General features: G+C 38.7%; 1 protein-coding gene and 1 pseudogene across 1 annotated transcript in view; one reads left to right on the top strand and one right to left on the bottom strand.

Annotated features, from left to right (window-relative positions):
• The window catches only part of NHLRC2 (NHL repeat containing 2), a 2,274,872-nt gene that overhangs the window by 283,456 nt on the left and 1,968,058 nt on the right, over positions 1-23,358 (top strand). The window lies entirely within an intron of this gene.
• Positions 12,801-13,087, bottom strand: LOC122788910 (annotated as a pseudogene).

Raw genomic sequence — 23,358 nt, 5'->3', positions numbered from 1 at the left:
GAATTATAAAAATCATCAATTTTAAATTACCAATATTAATCTAATAAATACTTATATAATATTTTAACTATTCAATATTTATTTATTATAATTTTTTTTTTAAATTTAAATATTAAAATAAAATAATATATAAAACATATTATTTTAAAATTCCTTAATAATAAATAATTTGTATTCATAAAAAAGAGTCAATTTAATGTCTTAACATATTTATTGTTAATATAAAATAATATCTCAAATTAATAATCAAAATACGCCATTTAATCTTTAATTTTCTTTCTATTTAATGCCATTAATTTTAATATTGGCACTATTGTACTTCTTGTCTTAACATATTTATTGTTATTAATATAAAATAATATCTCAAATTAATAATCAAAATACGCCATTTAATCTTTAATTTTCTTTCTATTTAATGCCATTAATTTTAATATTGGCACTATTGTACTTCTTTCATTTATTCCTGGCCATGTATCTGCTTGTAATTTAATTTGCCTTTGTAATTCTTTTTGTTCAAGAATTAAACCCCAGGGACTTATGTCTTCTATTTCAACATGATCTATAACTGTAAAATAAAACTGATGATTATTCATTAATATGTTTAGCTAGAGCATTATTTACTTTATTTTTCTTTATAGAATATTCATGTTCATAAATCCTTTGAGATAGAGCTCTCTCTGTCTTTCCTATGTAAAATATAGGACAAGAATCACACACAGCTGCATATACTACAGCTTTTGATTTACAGTTATATTTATTTTTTAAAAAATATTTTTTATTCTTTAAGTAGAATTGCCCTACTTTTATTTTGTGACACCAATTACAAGCTCCACACTTTTTCATTCCATTTGTTATGTTATTATTTTTTATATTTTGAGTATTTGATCTTAATAATTCTTTAAAACTTCTCCCTTTTCTATATACAATTTTAGGGAAACTATCTATATATTTTTTACATTGAGAATCATTCATTAATATTGCCCAATTATTTACATAAATTTCCCTTAATATTTGATATTCTTGCAAAAAGTAATTATTAATGCTTTTGTAAATTAATTTTTATTTTCATCATTTAACCTTAAATTTTCATTAGATGTAGTATTTATTATAATCTCTTCATTAATAGTAACTATCATATTTTGATCTTCATTATTTATATTATTAATATTAATATTTTGTGCTTTCAAAATGGGAAAAAAATGGCCGCTTAATCTTTTTTGTGTTACTTCTGTTATTAAATTATCTACTAGAGCTGGTGGGTAATTTTTATTTAAAAACATACTTCTTAATAAATTACATAATATTTGAAATTGTTCAAAGTTAGTAACCATACGTGCAGCTCTAACAAGCTGACCTTTTATTACTGATTTTTTCTGATGTTCTGGATGGGCACTACTATAATGAAGAAAACTATTAGAATATGATTATTTTCTATGAATTGTTGAAATATAAGTTTAATTTTCATAATCTTTAATAAGATTTATATCTAAATAATTAATATTATGATCACTTATATTCCATGTGAATTTAAAAAATGGAGTAGTTTCATTAATATAAGTTAAAAATTCATTTAAAATATCATTATTACCATTCCAAATAAGGCTGATATCATCCTGAAAGCAATGATAAGATTTAATAAATGAATGATACTTACTATTAAAAATACATTTTTCTCCCAAAATGCCATCACTAAATTAGCATAAGTACCTCCACACGGTGAATCCATTGCAATACCTTTTTTCTATAAATAATATTTTTTATCAAATGTAATATAATTATTATTTAAAATTAATTCTAAAAGTTCAATAATAAGATTGGTTAAGTCATGATTAATACAATGTTGAATTAATACTTCATTAACCCATTCTAGACCTATATTTTGGGGGATTACCATGTAGAGGTCACATACGTCTATAGTTGCTAAGATGTCATGTTTATTGAATTCTATTTCATTCATGTGTTCTAAAAATGTCCATGAATCTTTACATATATATTTTTCATTTTTAATAATCTTTTTTAACTCGTAATCAATATATTTAGCACATGCTGAAGTAATAGAATCCCTTCCATCTACTAATGGACGCATGGGAGGATCTAATAAATCTTTGTGCATTTTTGGGTTTCCAAAAAAATAGGAATTCTAGGTGTTATGATATTCAAATAATTATATAAATCTATATCAATTCGTCTTTCTAAAAACATGTCATTTATTTGTGTATATATTTTCTTATATGCCAAATTTAATTAATTTAATGATATTTGTTCATATGTATCAGTTTGTAAAATTAACTTAAGTTTTTGATTATACAATTCATTACTCATAATAACAGCCTCTCCTCCTTTATCTGGCTTCATAATTCTATTTTTTTTTTTTGTAAAGCCTTTAAAATATTTTGTTCTTTTTTACTTAAATTTGAGGGGTAATCAATCGCTTTATTCCATTTATCCAAGTTTTTTAACTGATATTCACACATTTTTTCATACAGTAATAATTTGGGGTGTAAAGGCAGGTTAAAAGTACTACCGATGTTAAACTTACGAGACTCACTGTAAATGGTATCATGATAAATTAAAGAAAAATTAATTTTTCTTAAAAACAATTTCATGTCAATCATTACTGTTGTAAAATCAAATGATTTAGAAGGAACGTTGTAGGATGTACTCAAGCCAGCACACAAATGCCCAGAGATCCATCATCAGTGGAAATGCAAACACCTTGGAGCAGCTAGGTGCTATACCCCCACATGAGTTAAAGGCCTGTTGGAGTTGATACTAAACAAAATGGGTAACTACTGCAGCATCCCTACAGTATCATCCTCCATGGTCAAACCAACCATAAAGCGGTCACATTTGCAGTCACCATCTCCCACAATACCAATATATAGCTAGGGTCAGACAAACAAACAACTCCGAAGTTGAATATAGCCTCCTGAGGGACAGTATAAACAGCTTCGCAGCCCCCACCCACTCTGTAGGAACTTCCACTAATATTCAAAAATACACAAAATCGCTATACGTTAATTTGTGTAGATGCATGGAGTTAGGTATTCCTCAACAGGACTACATCATCCCCTGCAAGGATACATGAACCTGTGTGTTGGACATCTGCAATAAATAGTGTCTATAACAGGGATGACATACTAATGTCTGAGACAAAGAAGGTACAGGTGCCCAATTTGAAGCAGTGTCTCCATATCCTGCACAAGCAAATAACGGCACTACTGGAATCCTGCAAAGCAAACCCTGAGCCCACATTGGCAACATCCACTACAGACAATCATATCTCCTTCTTCACATATCTCTGCAGCATCAAAGGAAGCACTCAGATCTGCTCAGTAGTGGTGGTCAAGGAAACCAGATATACAAGGGCTGTAGGTGTAGCATACTTGATGCCTGACAGAGTCAGTGTAAGCTTCACCCCCTGTATCCCCATCAGTACATCAGGGCATCCCTAGTACCTGCCCCCTTCCCCTTTTATGTAGGGAACAGGTCATCACTGCCATCTCACAGTCATGGTATACAGCTGCCATGGGAGCCCAGCACATCACAGGATGCATCCTACATGACCCCAAGCATGACCTTGCAGCACCAAAAGACTCTATATTCAACTAAAGCCTGAATACCGCCCTTGTCCGAGCCAAGTAGAGGACATCTATTGTCACCACTTTACACTAAGGTGGGATGTCCACCAATCCAGCAGATTATAGACCCATCAGCCTAACTAGGCTGATATGCGAGGCCATAGAACAGTTTATAATGAATCTCATTAACAAGGACATCGGCGACCTCCACACACACAGGCTTTCTCAAAAGGGGATCATGTCTGTTACATTTGGTTGACATCTTTGACACAGTCACCAAAAGCCATGGATGAGGAGGAGACAGTGCACACTGCCTAACTTGACCTGGCCAAAGACTTGGCCAGTATTCCTCACTTGCACATAATAGATAATACGCTCCCAACTAGGCCTCAGTCCATGTGTTACCAGATGGGTAGCACACTGGCGTACTGACAGAACCCACCCAGTCCACATAGGGGAAGCTACCTCAAGCGGTAGATCCATAACTAGCTGCACAACCCAGTGTTCTGTATTTGGGCCTCTGTTATGTGTGATTTACCCTTCTGAGTTGCAGGGCACAACCAGTGAGCTTTGGTCGACCATGTTTGCAGAAGAATGCATGCTGGGTGCTGTCACCACATTCCCTAGTGATGTGGACATCCGCCAAGAGGGTCTCATGCAGACACATGACTGGTGCCAGAAACATGGCCTCAGGCTGCATACCATGAAATGCAGCATCATCCCCTTTAGGGAGACTGATGTCCTCACATATTATCACAGTACTAACAACATCCTAAGCACACAGTCAAGAGTGATTTGTGGACACAGGTTGATGGCAGCATGACATTTGACCACCATGTTGCTTCCGTTCTAAGGAAAGTCTTCTACATGACCCACCTCATACATAAGGGTATGTTATTCAGGGACATGGAGTTCATAACATCCCTGTAATCCCCCCTAATAAGGCCCATTATTGAGTGTAATGTCCCTTTCTTGCAAAGCACATGCAGCAGCTGGGGAGATCACAAAGGTTCCTCACGAGGGAATACCAGGGCCTCAAGCATCTACTATACACAGGCTATAAGCCATCCCTCTACCCATTTTCATACAGACTCCTCAGACGTGACTTGTGTCTGGCATATAAGGCAATCACGAGCTCCACCTTGATGAGACTGCTGCACAACTGCAAGTCAGGCTCCATTCTATTAACCCACACACACGCCTCAACCTGGTCTGTGACATCAACAGGACTTGGTGGGTCAGATGCGTGTCCCACACACTCACCCACCTGTGGAATGGACACCCTGTCCACATCAGGCAGAGTACCTGTTTGCACTTCTTCAAGTGAAACCTGGCTAACTGGATGGTTAACAGGGGATGCACCCTTGGGATACCACCTGTGTCCCTGTTGGACTGGGGCATTGGGTGCTGAATTGCATACACATGGGCTAAACTCTGGGCTAGGCTTATGAGGGCCTCGGGGCCAATAGCCTAGTAACCTTGTGTGATCCTAAGTTTACCAGTTATGGCCCTGTGTGCTGTGATGGACTGTGTTATGTGTTCAGACCCATCACTGCCATCTACTGTAGTGTGTTCCCTATAGGCGATGTCCCAGTACCATGTCATACAGCCACCATCTGACATATAGGTGAGTGGTACTACAAGTGTATGGTAACAGTCCAGCAACATCTGTGTGACACAATTACAGACAGCACTGCAAACGTGCTGTAGGGTATCCTCCTTGTAGGTGTCTGACATCCACAGTACACAGATGTTTGCAAAATGTGTACATATGCCTGATATATGTGAGCCCTCTGCCAGACAAATGTGGATGTCTGGAAAACAGTTGGACAGTAAGTAATGGTTGTTTCCAGACTGTGGGGAATCTGGCTGTCACACACCAGACACCTCAGAAAACAGTTGTGGTACATTAATATCTGGTACTGTATTCATTCCCTTACATTGCATGCTTGATATCCACACTCTGTTGCTGAGGCGGAGCCTGTGTCCCCCCACTACTGCTGGCTATAAGCTACTGTCTTGCTGTAGGGGGTCAACAGGTATGCTAGCCATAGCTCTCAGGAACTGAGATACAGGTTTGGAGTACATGGTGACCTAGCCAGAGTATGTCAGGAACAGTCGGGGACACCTGGACAATGTTTGAACTATGCCTGTGTGACATTTACAGACTGAGAGGAGCAGACTGACAGTACATCATGTGATATGCCAGCTGTATCCACCAGTACTTATTGCCATTATTGTGTAATACACAATCCAGTAGCATTCATACATGAGCTGACCATTGCTGGGGGGACTCAGGAACCAGAGCTGTGATCTGTGTCACAGCAGACAGAGCCAAAAGGGAAGCCTGTAGGTGCTGGAGAGCTGACTATCAGCAACATGCCATTCCAAGATATATACTACAGACCTAGTGTTGTAATCCATATTTGCCATGACTGCATACCCCCATCTGCGTCCCATTACATGGGGAATTCTATTACATACCTTGTATAGTGCTGTACTTCTTTATGTGCAAACATCCTGTGTTATAATGCTAGGATAGCACAGTCTGTCTTCATAGAGGAGGTCACAGACTTGTGTACCGTAGGCAGCAGCTTGCCTTTTGTAGATAACGCTCATGAACAAGTGATTGCCTGTGCACCAATCTATGGCTCACACTTGCTAATTGCATCTAGAACAGCTGGGTTGCATTTTCATTAGCCAATGGCATGGCAACACAGTGCTATATGTAAGGCCTTCATGTAGGCCTTGGCCCTTTTCCTGGCCTGTGAGAAGGATATTCTCGAGGTGTGGGGACTTCAGCATCACAGAGGGTAGGTAGAAATAATGTCCACTGTTTGGATTTATGTGGTATGTCCAGAGTTTTGCATGCTATGTTTGGCCATTGTGAATAGACTTTCTGATTATGTGGCAGTTTACTATTTAGCAATGTGGGTTGAGGTCAGTAAGGAGACAGATGTGAGTGTCATACTTCATTTACATCATAATATGCATGCTGCTGCAGTAGCCGCTGGTCTATCAGCTGTATATGTTTGTGGGGGAAGATTGTGACACATTTCCTGGTCACTTGACCATTTCCCCTCTACCCCTTTATGTATGGGTGTTGTGTGGATTCCCTGTTACAGGTGTGTGGGAGGTATGGTAGGTCTTGTAGCAGGTAGCTGAACATACTGATGCATATGTTGCAGGCTGCAACTGCTGCATTCTGGCCAGGAGTCATACTGGGGATTGTGAACACATTGGGGGACAGCAAGCTGTATATGTCAGTGAGAGAGCAGTATCAGTGCTGTTGTCACAGAATAGGCAGGATGAGGGTACCCATAACAGTCCAGGTGAGGCATGTGCCTCTGGTACATATGTTATGTAATAGTGCCATCCAGAGAGTGGCAGGTGACATTTAGGGCACCTATACATATTTGTGAAGTGTGTCCCAACCTACAGGCCTTTGACGAGATAATATGGCTAGCGGTGACTGCAGTAGCAGCAACCAGTTCTGCTGGACATTGCAGGGCTCAGTTATTTATTTGTTGTATTGACAAACCTGTACTTGACTTGCGACAGACTGGAGTGGAAGCCAGGACTGTGGGTGTCAAAATGTAAAGCATGCTAGGAATGTAACAGATAGAGCTACTGAAGCAATATTATATATAGCAGGTGCATTTGCAAGACATGTGCATGCATACAGGATTTGCATGAACGTGTGTGTTCGGATGGGTATGATGTGTGACAATGAACTGTCTGTCATGATTTTGTAATGTCAATCTGCACTGACTTGCTAGTACTTCAGCACAGAAAATAGGTTTTGTGACAATCGTGCCAAAAGTAGGTGGCACAACTGTGGACATTCTGCAACAGTCTGTGCAGTTGTCAGCTCTAACTGATATCCTAGGCTTCACATACATCCATCAGCATGTATTTGGCTGTGTATTGATTTGGTGTCTGCATCACAGTCCCAACTATGCTGCCATTTTTCCCATTATATGTAAAAGTAGTGTGTCACTGGCATTCAGGATATGTTTATAGAAACACCTGCTTTTCGTCAGAGCTGCGTGGCCTACTGGGCTAATGCACTGTGCTATAGTTGACAGGGTCCCGGATTTGAGACTTGGCAGGGTCATGGTAATTATTTTGCCATGATGCATAACAGTGTCAGGAACATATAAGGTGATTAAAGCAGTTTTAAGCGGGTTTAAGTGGGTTTAAGCAGGTTTGCACAATGCGGCGTGGTGCGCCATGCTGCTTAGCTGTGCTTAAACCTGCTCTAAAAAAAAGAAAAGAAAAAGAGGGTGATAGGAAAGTGGTGAAATAGGTGCAAGCAGGGGGAAAAACATAGTGAAACGTAGGTATGGATGTGCAGGACAGCTGTAGGAAAGGACCATAGCTCATCATTTCTTGTACAGCAGTAGCTGTGCAGATTGTGGACAATTTGGAATTTGGAGCCTCACATCCCAGAGAGAGAGGTGTGGATGATATAACTTTGTTGATTAATTGCTGTAATGATTGATTGTGGGCTGTGTAGGTGTGGGGGAAATTGAGAGTTATGTATGGAGCGATATTCTTTTTGTGGGACAGATGCCCTTTTTTTTTTTTGTTAAGGTGAGAGTGGAATGTTGGGGAAGGGTTATAAGTATGTTTGGGGAGGTAAGTTGGATAGGAGAGGTAGCATTTACAAACAGACAAGACAGCAGACAGGGGAGGTGTATGACACATGAGTGGGGTAAACAGCTTGGATGGGGAGGGTGTTTTGGAATCGGAGGCCAGTGTGCCCCTAGACAGCAACAGTGGGACTGAGCTGTCCACCATGGGCAGTCACCACTTCTCTTTCACTGCCCCAAAGATGGCTGCACTGAGGGATGGCCCCTCCAGGTTGGCCAGTCTGCCCTCAGTCTGACTCAGCCAATTGTCAAACCTTTGGTTGACAATCCTGCATACCATCCTTGGTTGCTGTCACTGGGTGACTACTCCCTCTCCATGCCCATTCCCAGCGGGAAACAGACCCATCCCCTGAGGCAGTTCCACCCATAGGTGGTGCAGGACCAGCAGAGAAGGCAGCACCAGGTTGGGTCCCAGATTTACTGTGACCCAATGCCATGGCCAGTTGAGGTGGGGTAGGTGGATCCGTGGGAACCGGCTTACTCACTCGTGCTATGGCATTGGCACTGAGGTTTTTCAAAATGTATAGGTTAGTCATGTACAGAAAATGTAAATGTTAGTTATACCAGCATGCAAGGTTGTTCCAATTAACCCAGTACGATAATATTGCATAGAATACAGACCACAACAATAAGTGGGATAACAGTCAGTATTGTACTAGCATGCCAGTAACAGCATAGGTATTTCAACAAGGTATGTTAATATGCAACCATTATAATGTATAAGAATAATAAAACACAAGGCCCAACATAAGGTTTTGAGAACAACATATGTGAAAAGGAAACCATACCCGATGTGTAACAATGATCATTTGTGATGGAGATAAGGGGTGGGAGAGAGAGAGACATTCCATTACCAACATCATAGGCTATATTGCTTGCTACAGTACTGTTCTATAGCCTACAGGTCTGCCCTTACTTTATGTCTACAAGTGCCCTTTAGCTTCTGTAGCATATACATACTGCTCAAGCTATCCACATGGGACAGTATGGGCCAAGCTGTAACACCTACAAGTGCACAACTACAGGGGACTATTACATGTCAGGGGAACATATATGACTACCAAGGGTGCACTATGCACTGATGTAGTGTAAGTGTGTCACTGACATACATTAACTGGATGTTAAATCTGTGTCCAAGGGTTTTGGCAGCAGTGATCACTGTCTGTGACAGTGTGACACTTAAGAGAGACGTATCGTGCACAGTACAGAGAGTTTACACTTATCGTGGCATCCTTGGCAGGCATGGGGTTAGACTATCAGCAGACATTCACAGACACACCAGGCATACAGATGTACCAAGAATAAACAGTTTTATTTGTCTTATTAACCTGTAATAGTAGTGTACTTGTTGATACTGCGGTAGCATTGTCACCTCACAGATAGACGTTGCCCTGTTCCATTCTCAGCTACAGCGTCTTCTGTGTAGAGTTATGCATGAATGGGCGTACCTTTGTTGAAGGTTGTGCGTCAGGGCTGGCAACTCGGCACGTAAATACTTACTGCCAATCATTAGCAGACCGGAGTTCCGCTGTGGCAACCCCTAACTGGGAAAAGCCGAAAGAAACAACAAGTAGTGTACTTGTTGACGTTTTATTTAATGAAGTGTTATCACCTTGCTGAACAATGCTGTTTACACACTGGTACATCTGGACACACAAATTAGTATACCATGTGAGCAGCTACTACAGACCTTCATTTACCTGTAATTCCTGTTAGAACATCAGTTAACAATACATAACTGTTTCTATAAATATTCAGTAGTACTTGTCTGTATTTATAAATGTATAGTAGTACCTGACCCTGGATTTGAACCCGGTCTATGTGTGGAAAAATCTACAACATACATTGTGTTTATCAAACTGAACTACTGAGCCACTGCTGTGTGTTAATTGTCTATGTGCCTAGAGCTCACCTGGTAACAAACTGTGAGCTGCTAATAGAGGTATAGTGCTATAAAAAACTGCAGTCACACTTGAATGCACATGCATGGCATTCATGCATAACAGAGACAGTAGTTGAAGTTTGCATTAATACATGGACTGCAGGTGTACACACTGAAACCCTAGTGGGTGGAAATATGTGTGAAGTGTACAGGTCATATCGGAGTACTGGGTTTGCCTACCTGCCCCATATACATTTGCAGATGGTATATTTGCAGTCTACAGCTATTACAGCTTCATACTTGCCTGCAGCAGCGTAACCTAAGATCAGGCATGCATATAGCTGAAATGCAATGGTTAACACAGGACAATCCTGAGATACACAGTATACCTTGGCCGTTCCTATTTTAGGTTCAGATCTTAGTGCAGAACAGATATCAGAATGCATTATACATTATTGTGCAGTTCCACACCGACAGTTTAGCAAAACACTCTCTTTATTAGTTAACCTTCAGTCATTTAGTTGTATTATTCCTGTTTTTCATTCACAGCACTTGTAATACTTGAGTTCATGACCAACAGCCCAAATACACAGATATTAAAGGTCACAGCTTTATTACTGGTGACATCATGCAGTGATTGTTATACATCTAACAGTCTGTATTGATGGACAGTTCATATCGTGCAGGTGTTGCAAGATAGCTGTAATTCCACAATTAATGCAGTATATATTTTCTTTTCTTTACATTATTAATGCAGTTGACCTTTATTTCATTAATATTTATTAATGCAGTTGGCCTTTATTTCATTAATATTTATTAATGCAGTTGACCTTTATTTCCTTAACATTACTAATACAATAGCAACTTTTATTTCATTAACATTATTAATGCAGTAGAAACTTTTTATTTCATGACATTATCAGGTTTCATGCTTTCATCTGTATTGAACTGTAGCTGGCATTATACTCAAAGCAGAATATACCTACTGGCAGTTACTACTGTACTCTGTCTTGTTTATATAACTGTAGATTGAAAAATACATATGTACTCACCACACTCATGGGGCAACCTGGCCAGGCGCCCTGCATGGGCCTCAAGGTTGCGAGTTCTGTCCTGTGCAGCTGTGGGGAGAGAAACACACCATTATGCATACCTGTCTATCAGATATTCATACTAGAATTTGGTTAAAAAATGGTTATGATACTTACAAACTTGTGGGGCATTCTGGTCCCGAGCAACTTGGATCCATGGACAAGCAATCCCCCTTCCTACACTTCAGGTCGACATAATGGTGACGCACCTGCTTACCTGTGAGGGTGATACCAGTTACACTGGTACAGTTGAGTGCCAGCCAGTCCCAGGCCTCCAATTTATACTGCCACCCCTGGTACTAGTCCTGCAGCATCCGGTTGTCATGGTCTTTTATGAGGAGTCCAACCATGACCCTGGACTCCAAAATGCCCCCAACTCCTGCCATAGTCTCTGCCAAGATTAAACTCCAACAGATTCTGGCTGTATTCCCATCTGTTGCACTTAAATAAGGCCATTTTTTTGGCCCTTTGCCGCCATTGGACAATTTTAAAAAATGTGGTGCCTTGCTTAGCACTGTGGAAACCCACTGAGCTCAGCTGAGCAGTACTTAAACTGGCAATGCTTAGTGATGCCCAAATCAGCTTAGGTGAGCTAAGGACTGCTTAAATGGAGATTGCTTAGCAGTGTCCAAACCAGCTAAGTGGAGCTGTGCATTGCTAAGTACTGCTAAAACGGGTCCTGTTTAAGCACTTCTTGGCTTAGCTTAGCAATGACTTGGGGGTGAAAAGGAGAAGAGCAGAACTACAAAATTGAGAACTATCACTTTGAATAATAAAGATTACAAAGTTTTTATGAAAATTATCTAAACATAGTAAGATGGTGTATTTTCAAAGGTGAAGGTTGAGGGAGTATATAGCATAAATAACAGACAGACTAAAGAAATTCTGATTTTAATAAAGGTGATACTGTACTTGGAGGGAGAGGATGTAAGAATGGTGGGATGAGGTGTTACCGATCTACTTGATAATGTTACTGACAGACTGTCATGAACCATATTAAAGGTTTATGGAGTTAGAAGTACAGTGATGGATTCCTTGCATACTCTGACGTTATAAAATCCTGTTGACTACCGCATGAGGAGCATTTTGTATTTGTTGCTGACAAATGCAATGATGGAAAGCATTTATAAGACATTGAAGGAAGGGTAATGCATTATATATGCTACATATTAGTGTGTGATAGTCTTCAAAAGTCACACTTTGGTCAATAAAACAGATGGTCGACCGGTATGTGCAATCGATAATCCCCAGGGTTGGGGAATATGGCCCTTCCCCATGGATTGTATAAAGAAATGTGGCTCCAACAATGATGGAATGATGCACCCTGATCAAGTCTGGCTCATACCATGAAGCAACCCTACCACAAATTCGCATCCACAGCTATGTATATGAAAGGAATTACAAATACTCCCACCCCCTCCAATTGTTAAAATTTCCTTTAACTGGAAAAGTCCTGATCATTGTCCGAGGCTGTAGAAGCATCTTAGATGCAATGCACTCCAACATGTGACACGAGACAGTATGGAACAGAAGGGGGAGAACAGTGTGGTCCATGGAAAGTCCATTTCTCCCTGTGAAAGGAGTGCTCCACTTAGCACACTCCACCAGTCTGTTGTTGAAACACATCAATCGTATCTTCATCTTCCATTTCCAGCTGTGCAGGTGTATCCGTTTCAGTGATTGGCTGACCATCAAACCTGAATCTGATCTGCCTCATTGACAAACCCTGTCTCTTACAATATGCTTTCATTAACTTGCTGAGGGGGGTGTATGGTGTTTAATTTTAAACTGGACCACTAATCCATCTTGGCCAGCCACTTTGAGGTTGATGTGATCATTTTATGTTTTGACTCCCTCCTTATGACCCTTATCCTGCATTATTGATAAAAATATTACTTCTAAATTAACTGATACTAAGAGAGCAGTAACTTTTCTTGTCCTCAAACCAGTGTTAGCCCGTCCTTAACAGATCTCTGAGTCCTTAGGATCTGAAGAAACACATTTGTGAAAGCGCTTATCCTGTTTTACAAATAAATCTGTGTTTTTTACCTCTACTTCTGGTTTGTGGACTTTTATGCCTCGAGTCTTGGTGGATAATCGTGAGTTTTTTCTTACTCGCTGTTTTTGTTGCTACAGTTTGTCCTTTAATCGTTGGTTTGGTGGTGTTCTTTGTTGCTGTCATAGATATTATGTTTATATACAATAGTAGTGTACTTTTTCAAATGCTCACTTTCTCAAAGAGTGTTGTGCTGTCTTTTTTATCAAAAGCATTCTTTTTTGAATGCTTCATTTACCAAAAGGAGGAATGTCAAATGGTACATTTTTGTAGGGGACGTGTTTTTTGTTATGGTAAGTAGCAGTGTATGTCAGTGCTGAAACTTTCGGAAATGCCAAACATTTCGGTATTGTGTATAGGATTGTTTGAAGGCTAGGGTTAGAGAAAGGGCTAAGTAAAGGATAGCTTTTGTGGTGTATGTCTATGCTGGTGTATGTGTGGTATCTGGGAGTATTTTGTGAGTGGTACCATTAGGGAAAGTTTTTTTTAAGGTAGTTACATGGGTTAGGAGCATGGTTAGCGTACATGACTAGCGACTCCTGAAACACACATAATGATATGCATCCCCACCAACATAGAAGGCTGCCTGTTGAAATGTCAGGACTTGCAATGCTGGGTCATGTCATTCCCCTAAAAAAAGATTAATAGTGCGGGAGAAGAGGGGCTATTAAATATCACTCTTCTCTTTTTTGCAAGGGGGCACATCCCTTAGACCCTCAAACTTTTTATATACAAACTCTGAGATCACCGTATCTTAGAAAAAGGGGAATATTCCAAGAAATGTTAGTCTTGGACTTAAATATTTAAGTCTGTATTTTCAGCTATTCGGTCTCCACATTATGGATATTTCAAATGGTTACCTATAAATAAAACACACAGGTTGGACAGATGTATTAGAAAAAGTTTACCCCATTGGAATAAATAGCTTTTACATGTTAAACAGAGTGATACTCACATCCTTCAAGATGACCCTTGATGACTGGATGGCCATCCAGAAGTTCGTCCTTGGCCTGACCTGCTTTACCCTTCAAGAAGCAGGAGGCACATAATGAGGGCAGGCATGCACAAGGTACAAATCGTCCAATGACTTTCTTACCTTATAATTTCAGTGGTCCTATGGTCTTGTTCTAAGTGCGTTATGAATAATCAAGTCGACCAACTTTGAACTGTTCAGTCTGAACTAGTTACAACATATCCAAAAGTGAATGTAGTGTAGATTGTCTTCCATGCTGTCATGAGGGAAGAAGAGGTTTTATTTTGTTATAGTGATGTAGCAATGAAAGCACTGTTGTCGCCTTTGAACACGTTCTTCCTGAGGTAACATACACAGTAAAGGACAGTGGACTTAAATGGAACCTTGAGAGTCTCCACAGTCCAGAGGTTAAGAAGCTGAAGAAGTAAGCCAAGAAACATAGCTCTACGAGCAATTTGACAGGTAGAAGGCAAACCAGTACAGCTCTAAAAAAGAGTTCTGAATAATTTGCATATTGGTCAATTTTGTCAGATGCTATAAAGTTACCATAGTGGACAAAAATTGAATAGATCCATTGGTCCATTTGTTTATTTCTGTTTGTTAACTGGGTAAATAAACTGGTTTAAAGACTTTTTCTAGCCATGACCTGGGACAAAGGCAGAGAAACACAAATACATTCTGGAAAATAAGACATCTACTTAGTATAGAACTGAAAGAGATATAAACCTTACATATGAAGCCATCCATCTGGTACGTAGTTATAAACTGATATTTGTTTGCATATTTTAAGCAGATGGGTTCATAAACAGCCTTGTGATGACAGTCTTCGTGCTGTAACGAGGACAAAATCCTGATGGAGTTGAATCACAAAATATAAATTTCCTTAAGATGTGAATCAAGCTGAGAATATGCCACATTGTCAAGTTACCTAGCTGATAAGTAAAAAGTCGGAGATAAAGCTTTAACTGTGTAGACAATCAGGATTCAGTGTATCTTTTTGATAAATGAGATGATCACTGCTTTCTTCAACAAAGATGAAAAAAAAAAAAAAAAGAGAGAATATTGCAGACCAGTAGATAAGAAGACCCAATACATTCAAGAAAATCAAAACTAACCTGGTAGTGGTCAGGTCAGCTTGACTCCTGCTTGAAATCAAATACATAAAGTATGACTCTATAAGTAAATAAATAAATAAAATAAAAGAATGGCATTCAAACTGATCTCAATACCAACAGGAAGTAATGCGTATGTCTGGACATGTGTCCATCTGTATGGGGGTAGTGAGAGGCGAGGTCATCTTTATATAACAGCACACTTGGGTAAGATCACATTCTTCTGGGGGAAATAAAAGTTTCCAAGTGACAACAAGAACAGGCTATGCAGCATATCAGGCACTTAGAAAAGTCTGTCTAGTCACGTAGTCAAGTAATGACAGTAGAGTTCTTTCTATACCAAAAAGGTGCCTTCATACAGTTCTTTGACCGATAAACAGCATGCTCAAGTCTGCCTTCCAGAAAGTGCGAGCATGGCTACCTGTGCTTGAACTTTATCCCTGTACATAATAGGGCATAGAGGTGAAGACAAGAGCCAGAGCTGTGCACTGAACTTGCATGACTTGGGGGGAGCTGGGGCAGATAAATCCAGGGAGAAGGTTGGGCCTTCCTATAGACCAAGACAGACTCTTTTGGGTTACTTGCATTGTATTACATTAGAAGCTGAGATAAGACCAGACAGAACTCTTCTATGGTGAGAGTACTTGTATTCCTATACTTCACAAGCCCAAGCTCTAGGTGCTTTAGCATGGTAAACTCAGCTGCCAGATGAGCCAGGATGTGGTCATACCTGGAGACAGGGTCCATTACCAAATCTGAGGTCATCACACTTTTTAGAAGACCATGTCCAGAGTAAATCCATATTGAATGTTTATCACCTCAGCAAACCTGAATCCCTCCATAATCTATGAATTCTATAAGACTCATTTGCTCATCTTCTCTTGGCTGTTGAATTCGCCAAAATAATTTTTCATTCATGTAGAGCAAAAAATCAAAATCAGGAAGTCACCGTCATCAATTTGGATAGGTACTGGAAACTCTTGAGTAATATAATTCAGGAGAAACAACAAACAGGCCACCATAGAAGTGATACACCAGATCACATGATAACATCCGGAGCACAAGAAAGACCCTGAACTCAGCCGTGAGAAGTCACACAGGTAGTAGAGTATATTGACATATACAGTAAGACAACATCAGATATGATGGCTTAAAGGAAGCCACAGTATGTGTAAACCTGAAATGAAAGGTAAATTATATGAACTCTAGTTAGAGGGCAGTAAAAGCAAGTTTCAGTAATCCACGATAACAACAAAACAGATGGCTAGAAGGCTAGGCAGCCAGTTACCCCATTTTGATCTTCCCTGCTGTTACACCTTGGGGTTTACCCAAGATTACCTCTCAAAAGTAAAATCAGTTTTCTCAATCTCACCCTAGAGCTTCCTTATTCATTCTGTCTGCTTTACCCAACATAGTATGGTCCAGATGTCTGAATATTTAAGAAGGAACAACATAGGTGTGTCTGTGTGTGCATGTGTGACCCCTTTCTTAAATTTGTCTTGTACTGAAAAGCAAATAACCTGTAACATAATTTATTCCTGTAGATTTTTTTAAAAAAGCACATTGTAGTGAAAGCATTCTGTAATGACCTCACTCCTGAAGAGTTTGCTTTCGTGGTGACGCAGCAACCCTATAAATGACATTACAACACAGAATGTACATCTTTTTTTCTTGTTGTACTTTGACTGCTTTAATATGATAGTGTGCCTTAAAAAATAAAATAATTCCAGTTTTAATGGTACTTGCTGTATCACATTTTTATTTTTTTTGGTGTGTGACATGTACAGCAGGTCTGGAAAATGATAAGCCCAGCAGATGGTGCTCCTGCTTTGTTCTGCTCACTCTTTCCAATTTTGCGTTTTATTTGTACTTGCTTCATGTCATTGAGGTGCAGAGGTTAAGTATTCATAATAGGCACGTACTTAAGTTATTTGTTAGTATTTGGTTTGTGCTGTTTTCTGTTTGTGTGGGTTTAACTGAATGCATGAACTGAAGAAGCCTGAGGGACAAGTTAATGCACACTTAAGCAGGCCTACGGATATCAGAAAGTGAAAACGCTATGTCCGACTGCTTGTTTTTATTCTTTTCATTGTTATGTGATTTCCCTTTGTCGCTTAAATTGCATTGCTGTTGATTTTTGGCTGTTCAACTGAGCATTCATGTTTGAATGAAGCAGTTTCACAGGATATTGGATGGCAGCTATGACTGTCATATTTAAGTAAAATCTTGTTTGGAACTGTACAATATAGAAGTAGATTCTATAATGTAAATAGGTCCCTGTAGTTCCCCTACATTTTTAGTGTATCTGAAGAAGAACATGTTTCTGTTTTGCTGAGAAGAGAAAATACAAAATAACTAATTGCCTCTCAGTACTTTTGTATGGAAAAGAAAAGGATGGTAGCTGAAAATGCTGTCTTGGTGTTATGAAACTGATATTAATGAAACTGCCGGCAGCTGTTTCTGCATTCAGATTGCTAGTATGTCTATAGCTGTTTTATAACTAATTTAGAGTTAGAAAAGATCCTTGCATTTATCAGACAAGAGTATGCCTGGCAAATAGGTATTTCCTCCTTGCCCCGCCTACTGTCCATTATCGCACAGCTGGTAGGCAGGTGTAAAGGGTCATTTATCAGAATGGCAGCTGTACATATTATCCAATGCATTTTAGAAGAGCAATGTCTAGATGTTTGACTCCAAAATTCAGAATCATTATAAGAAGTTACTCTACTCTTGTTGCAGAATTCCTCATTTCCTAGTTTAAAATGCAGTTTAATTAAGTGGGTAAGGAACAGAGTAGTATTATTAATCAAGAAATGTGGCCTTTTCGCGGGTTCTGTATTATGCATGAATGTATCGTGTTAATATTGTTTATTTCGGTTGTTCTGATTATTCATTCATTCATAGTTATGGGAGATTTCACAGCCTTTCTCAGTACACAGTACATGTAAGGCAGAGAAACTGTTTGGGATTACAAGATGCACGTACACAGCCACTCACACCTACAAGCAATTTAGAGAATTGCCAGTTCACCTAATTGAGTGTCTTTTGAGATGAAAGAACAAAATACAGCAACTGGTGAACAACAGCATGGGCAGAAGTGGGACATACAGATTCCACGCAGAAGACAACTCTGCTGGGAACTGAACCAAATAACCTCTTGCACATGTGTGTTATGCTATGTTCGATTGCTATTTCTTTTTCTATACTGTACTTTAGATATAATGCATGGATGGTACCTAGATGTACAGTAAAATCAGTCTACTGATTTGTTTTACTGTGTTGTTTACATCATTCCATTTGTTATAAAGAGTTGCTTCTGTGGGCATCATATTACGTCACTATAAACCAACCACTCATGTGCCATATCCTCTATCAGTGTAAAAAGAAGCAGAGGTGTAGAGAGAAATGAATGCCAGTCTAAAAGGAAGTGAATTTACTTCAGATTTCAAATGTAAAAATGTTAAATTAACATTTTTTCACATTGTACATATAGAAAATCTCTGCTTCCTTGTATTACGTTCCCAAACTAAACAAATACATAAAATTACAAAAATCCATTCACTATAAAGAACAAGACATGATATAACAGGTTGCCAGGAAATTATAATTCTCGTGATGTGTACAAATAATTATGACCTTTTGACTAAAAACATTGTTTATTATTATCTCTGCTGTTTATTTCCAAAGTATATATATTTAAATCATTCTTATGCATGCTTGTGTTAGTCTTAAATCACGTATGTTGTGCCCACTGTTGCTTCACATTTGAAATCCTGGTATGGTACATTTTGTTAACTCAGTACCATGTAATTTTCTTATTTTCCCATGTCTTGTCTGAAACTAGTTTATGGAAGTATAGCATACTTAACTGGTTAACATATCTAAACAGATAAATTAAAATGGGTTAGAAATTCACTTCTGTCATGTGTCCTGTGTCACATGACCTCCTCCCTGACAATCACATATCCTAAGTTCCACTAGGTGGATTAATTGCAGCTGTTCTCTGTGCAACATAAATAATAAAAGTAGACAAAATCAAACTATTATCTTATTTCCAAAGTAGTAATCCAGTTCTGTTTTATGAAATTCAGTATAAATTGATAATAGGTCAGATTGTGCATACTAGGTTTTATTCTCCAGTCAGAAAACATTAAGTTTGCATTATGAAGAAAGATAATGTTGACAGTATAGGGAAGCTAGCTGTGATCTGAAAGGCCTTATCACCTTTGGATGGTGCGTCATGCTTTCCAGCCTGAGAAAGTGGGAAAACAGATTTAATTCTGTCCTGCACACTATCAGAAATTTCAGCAGTATCTCAGAAACGACTCTATTCGTGTAACTGTATACAAGACAATTCCTTTATCTGATGTTCCTGGCACGTTATCTTACTCCATTGCTATTTCTGTGTGTAAAATGACGTTCAGGAGGGCTATTTAAATTCCAGAGGCCATGTATTTATGCTGTCAGTCCTCCAAAAATGGTACTTTCATTATGTTGGCTACTTATCTTTTGTATAAGGGAAGTATTAACTGTGTTGAAAAGTGGTTTGGAATTTGTTTTGTTCCAGAATTTCTTCCTTACATGTGAAGTGATGCCGGAACAATTTTGAGTCACTTGATGATCTTAGATGTGTCATGATATATGATGTGACAAACAGGAAAGCAAGTAAACAAATGTAATTTTATCCCTTTCACAACGCACTTACATGATGACTTGCTGAATGTTGTTTTATCTGCTGCTGCAGTAAATAAGTACTGAATTTACTCTTTCCATTTTCCCATTAAGCTGATAATAAAGCACTAGGTAATGCTGCATACAGCTGCTTGTAGGATAATTCATAGCTGATGGTACTTGTAAAATGCCTCTTGATGTTTGCTTACTTCTGTTTCTTACTGGGTCTGTGACCAAAGGAGATACTGTCAGCCCTGCTAGCTTGAATTTTGTAAATAATTATATGTCATTTGTAAATATCAACATGATTTATATAAGATGTTTGTGTTACAAATGTATTAGAACTGTATGTCATATAAGATGGTTTGTACAGACGTGTGCTGAAGAGGTATTTTACAAAGTGCTGTTTGAAATGTATCCACAGTGTATCCTACTGCAATGGAATAGAAATGTACATGCACTGTTGTAACTGTTTAAATGTATATATTTTAAAGGGAAACTGGAATACAGGAGGTTAACTTGCAAAACTTCAGAAAAATAGCTGAAATTAAATTACTTTATGGCTAGGCCATAAAAAATATGTTGTCTTTCAGTTTCAGTGCAGCAAGGAGACACAGTGTCTAAAACTAAGGAGATTTCTTTATTGTCTTGGATGTGTTTTATTGTTTTATGAATTCCACCATTTGTCAAAGATCTGAGAAAATGCCCTTGTTTATGTATTTTCACAGGTAGATGCTAAATACTGTCAGATTTCAGCAGTGAGTGTTTTCATCTGGGAATAGAGTCAGATGACAAGAAATGATGTCATTCTGCAAGCTATCCCAGCAATAATGTGTGAAATATTAATTTGAAAACTCTCTGAGAGACTCAGCATTTTGTATTCTATCTTGGACCTGACAAGATCCATTCACCACACATCTGTTTTGCCCTGAGTAAGTAAGTCTGGGGAACAATATAATTCTCTTAGATATAGTCAGGAATATAGCAACACTTGGTTTAAATATTTTTCTTTATTTATTTGAGACTCCTGCAATGTTGTTTTAAATATTTCTTGTGATTTTGAACTCTGATGTCACTGTAATTATATACGGAGTATTTTCTTGTTTTTTATTATTTATTATTAAACATATTTAAAGCTTTCATTGTGGCTGATCTTTGTAGAGATATTTAAGTTCTGAGAGTACTTGCATACTTATTGGGTGACACTGTGTAGGCCACTCCTAATAGCCTTGCTCTTGGTCAAACTACCATTTGTAATGATAGATTGGATACCCTTTGTTAAGGGCCTTAAACTAGCTGATAAGGGGTTCTGGTGGCAGTGATAACTACCATATAATCTAGGCAGAAGGGTCATAGCTAGTAAACCTGTGCCAGCCTTTCTCAGATGTGTGTGTGTGTGTGTGTGTGTGTGTGTGTGTGTGTGTGTGTGTGTGTGTGTTTGTGTAAAACAGATCTCCAAGAGTGTTTGTGTCAGCTACTTGGACAGGGACACAAAGCACAGGTTGGGCAGAGAGAGAGTGTTGGAGGACTTGGCTTGGAACCCTGGCTAAGGACTCAACTCTATAGCTGTGTTAGTGGATAGTCTTATTGGGGATGTGGAGAAAGAGGGAGCAACCAGCCCCAGACTGACTGCAGTCTCTGTGTGCTCTTAAGGGAAATTGCACTTGATGCAGAGAGCGGCATCTGGAAATACTGTGTGTGTACTTGTCATCCTCCCAGTGTACGTCCCCCACTGGTACCAGTGGTGAGGATTGAGGCTGCTTGATTACTAGTCCAGTGGTGGGGTGTCACAGACTCCACCAGAAATCCTTATTTATTTGTATTTCTTAACTGTGATACAGCACTGAGCCAAATGAATGAGCCTTAATTATGTTATCAGCTATGCAGATTAGGAGACACAGTCATGTGATTTGGCAGATGACGGAGACAGGGAAACTGAGAAGCATAGTTGTCAACTTCTTTGCCCACGAATTTTGGACCAACACAAAAATAATGACAGAGGGAGTCAGTGTCTCCAAATCGGGACAGTTTTTAAATATTATCCTAATTCACTTAAAAAGTTAACAGAACACCAGGTTTTGTATCAATATGTATTTTCTGAACAGTAAGAAGAATAGATCTCTGCATGGCATAATTGAATGAGTTGAGAAGTATGCTGAGAAGGAAACATGGATACGTTTGCTTTAGTCTGAGAATCTTGTTTATTCATTTTATATTTGTTGACAAGAAGTTCAGCTTGACACAAATACCCCTTTTCAGTGGAGGCCTGTGGAAAAAAGCTCCACTACATGCAATACAGTCAAAATCTTTTAAGTCAAAGAGTATCAAAAATCTCAGGCAGAATAATTATACTCTGTATAGAGCAGAAGTGCTGTTTATGCTAATTATACTCTGTACAGAGCGGAAGGGCTGTTTATACTAATTATACTCTGTACAGAGCAGAAGGGCTGTTTATGCTAATTATACTCTGTACAGAGCGGAAGGGCTGTTTATGCTAATTATACTCTGTACAGAGCGGAAGGGCTGTTTATACTAATTATACTCTGTACAGAGCAGAAGGGCTGTTTATACTAATTATACTCTGTACAGAGCGGAAGGGCTGTTTATACTAATTATACTCTGTACAGAGCGGAAGGGCTGTTTATACTAATTATACTCTGTACAGAGCAAATGGGCGTTCCTTCGTTGAAGGTTGTGTGTTAGGCCCGGCAAGCCAGCACATAAAAATCTACTGCCAATCATTAGCGGACCGGAGATCCGCTGTGGCGACCCCTAACCGGGAAAAGCCGAAAGACACAACAGCAACATACTCTGTACAGAGCGGAAGGGCTGTTTATACTAATTATGCTCTATAGCGAACGGAAGAGCTATTTATACTAATTATACTCTGTACAGAGCAGAAGGGCTGTTTATAACCCAGGGAAGTGTGAAGAATGATGTAATGTGAACCAGGAATAGGATTTTAAAAACTGAGAGAATCAGAGAGCATTAAGCATTTTTGTCTTGACCATCCAACTCGTCACCACTGCCTTTGCTCTATATGTAAGTTTATCTTAGACTTGTGTTTTCTCTTAGAAATAGCTTGAAACAAGAAAGATTAGACTAAGTGTTTTTCTGTGATGTCAGAACTGTACTACGGAATTATTTTAAGTATTTCTCTATGATCTCTGAACTCTTGACTAGCACTTTGAAGTAAAAAGTATTGTCTTGTGTTTTTAATTATTTACTATTAAATATTTTTAAACCCTTTTAACTGTGGCTGTTTTGTGTAGAGATAATTTAAGCTCTAGAGTACATTGCATGTATATAGTGATCCTGTACCAAGTCACTCTAATAA

This window comes from Protopterus annectens, chromosome 14.part0, assembly GCF_019279795.1.
Source record: "Protopterus annectens isolate FY-2018-M chromosome 14.part0, PAN1.0, whole genome shotgun sequence".
In the NCBI taxonomy this organism is placed as follows: domain Eukaryota; kingdom Metazoa; phylum Chordata; order Ceratodontiformes; family Protopteridae; genus Protopterus; species Protopterus annectens.
This window is presented reverse-complemented; position numbering and strand designations above follow the sequence as displayed.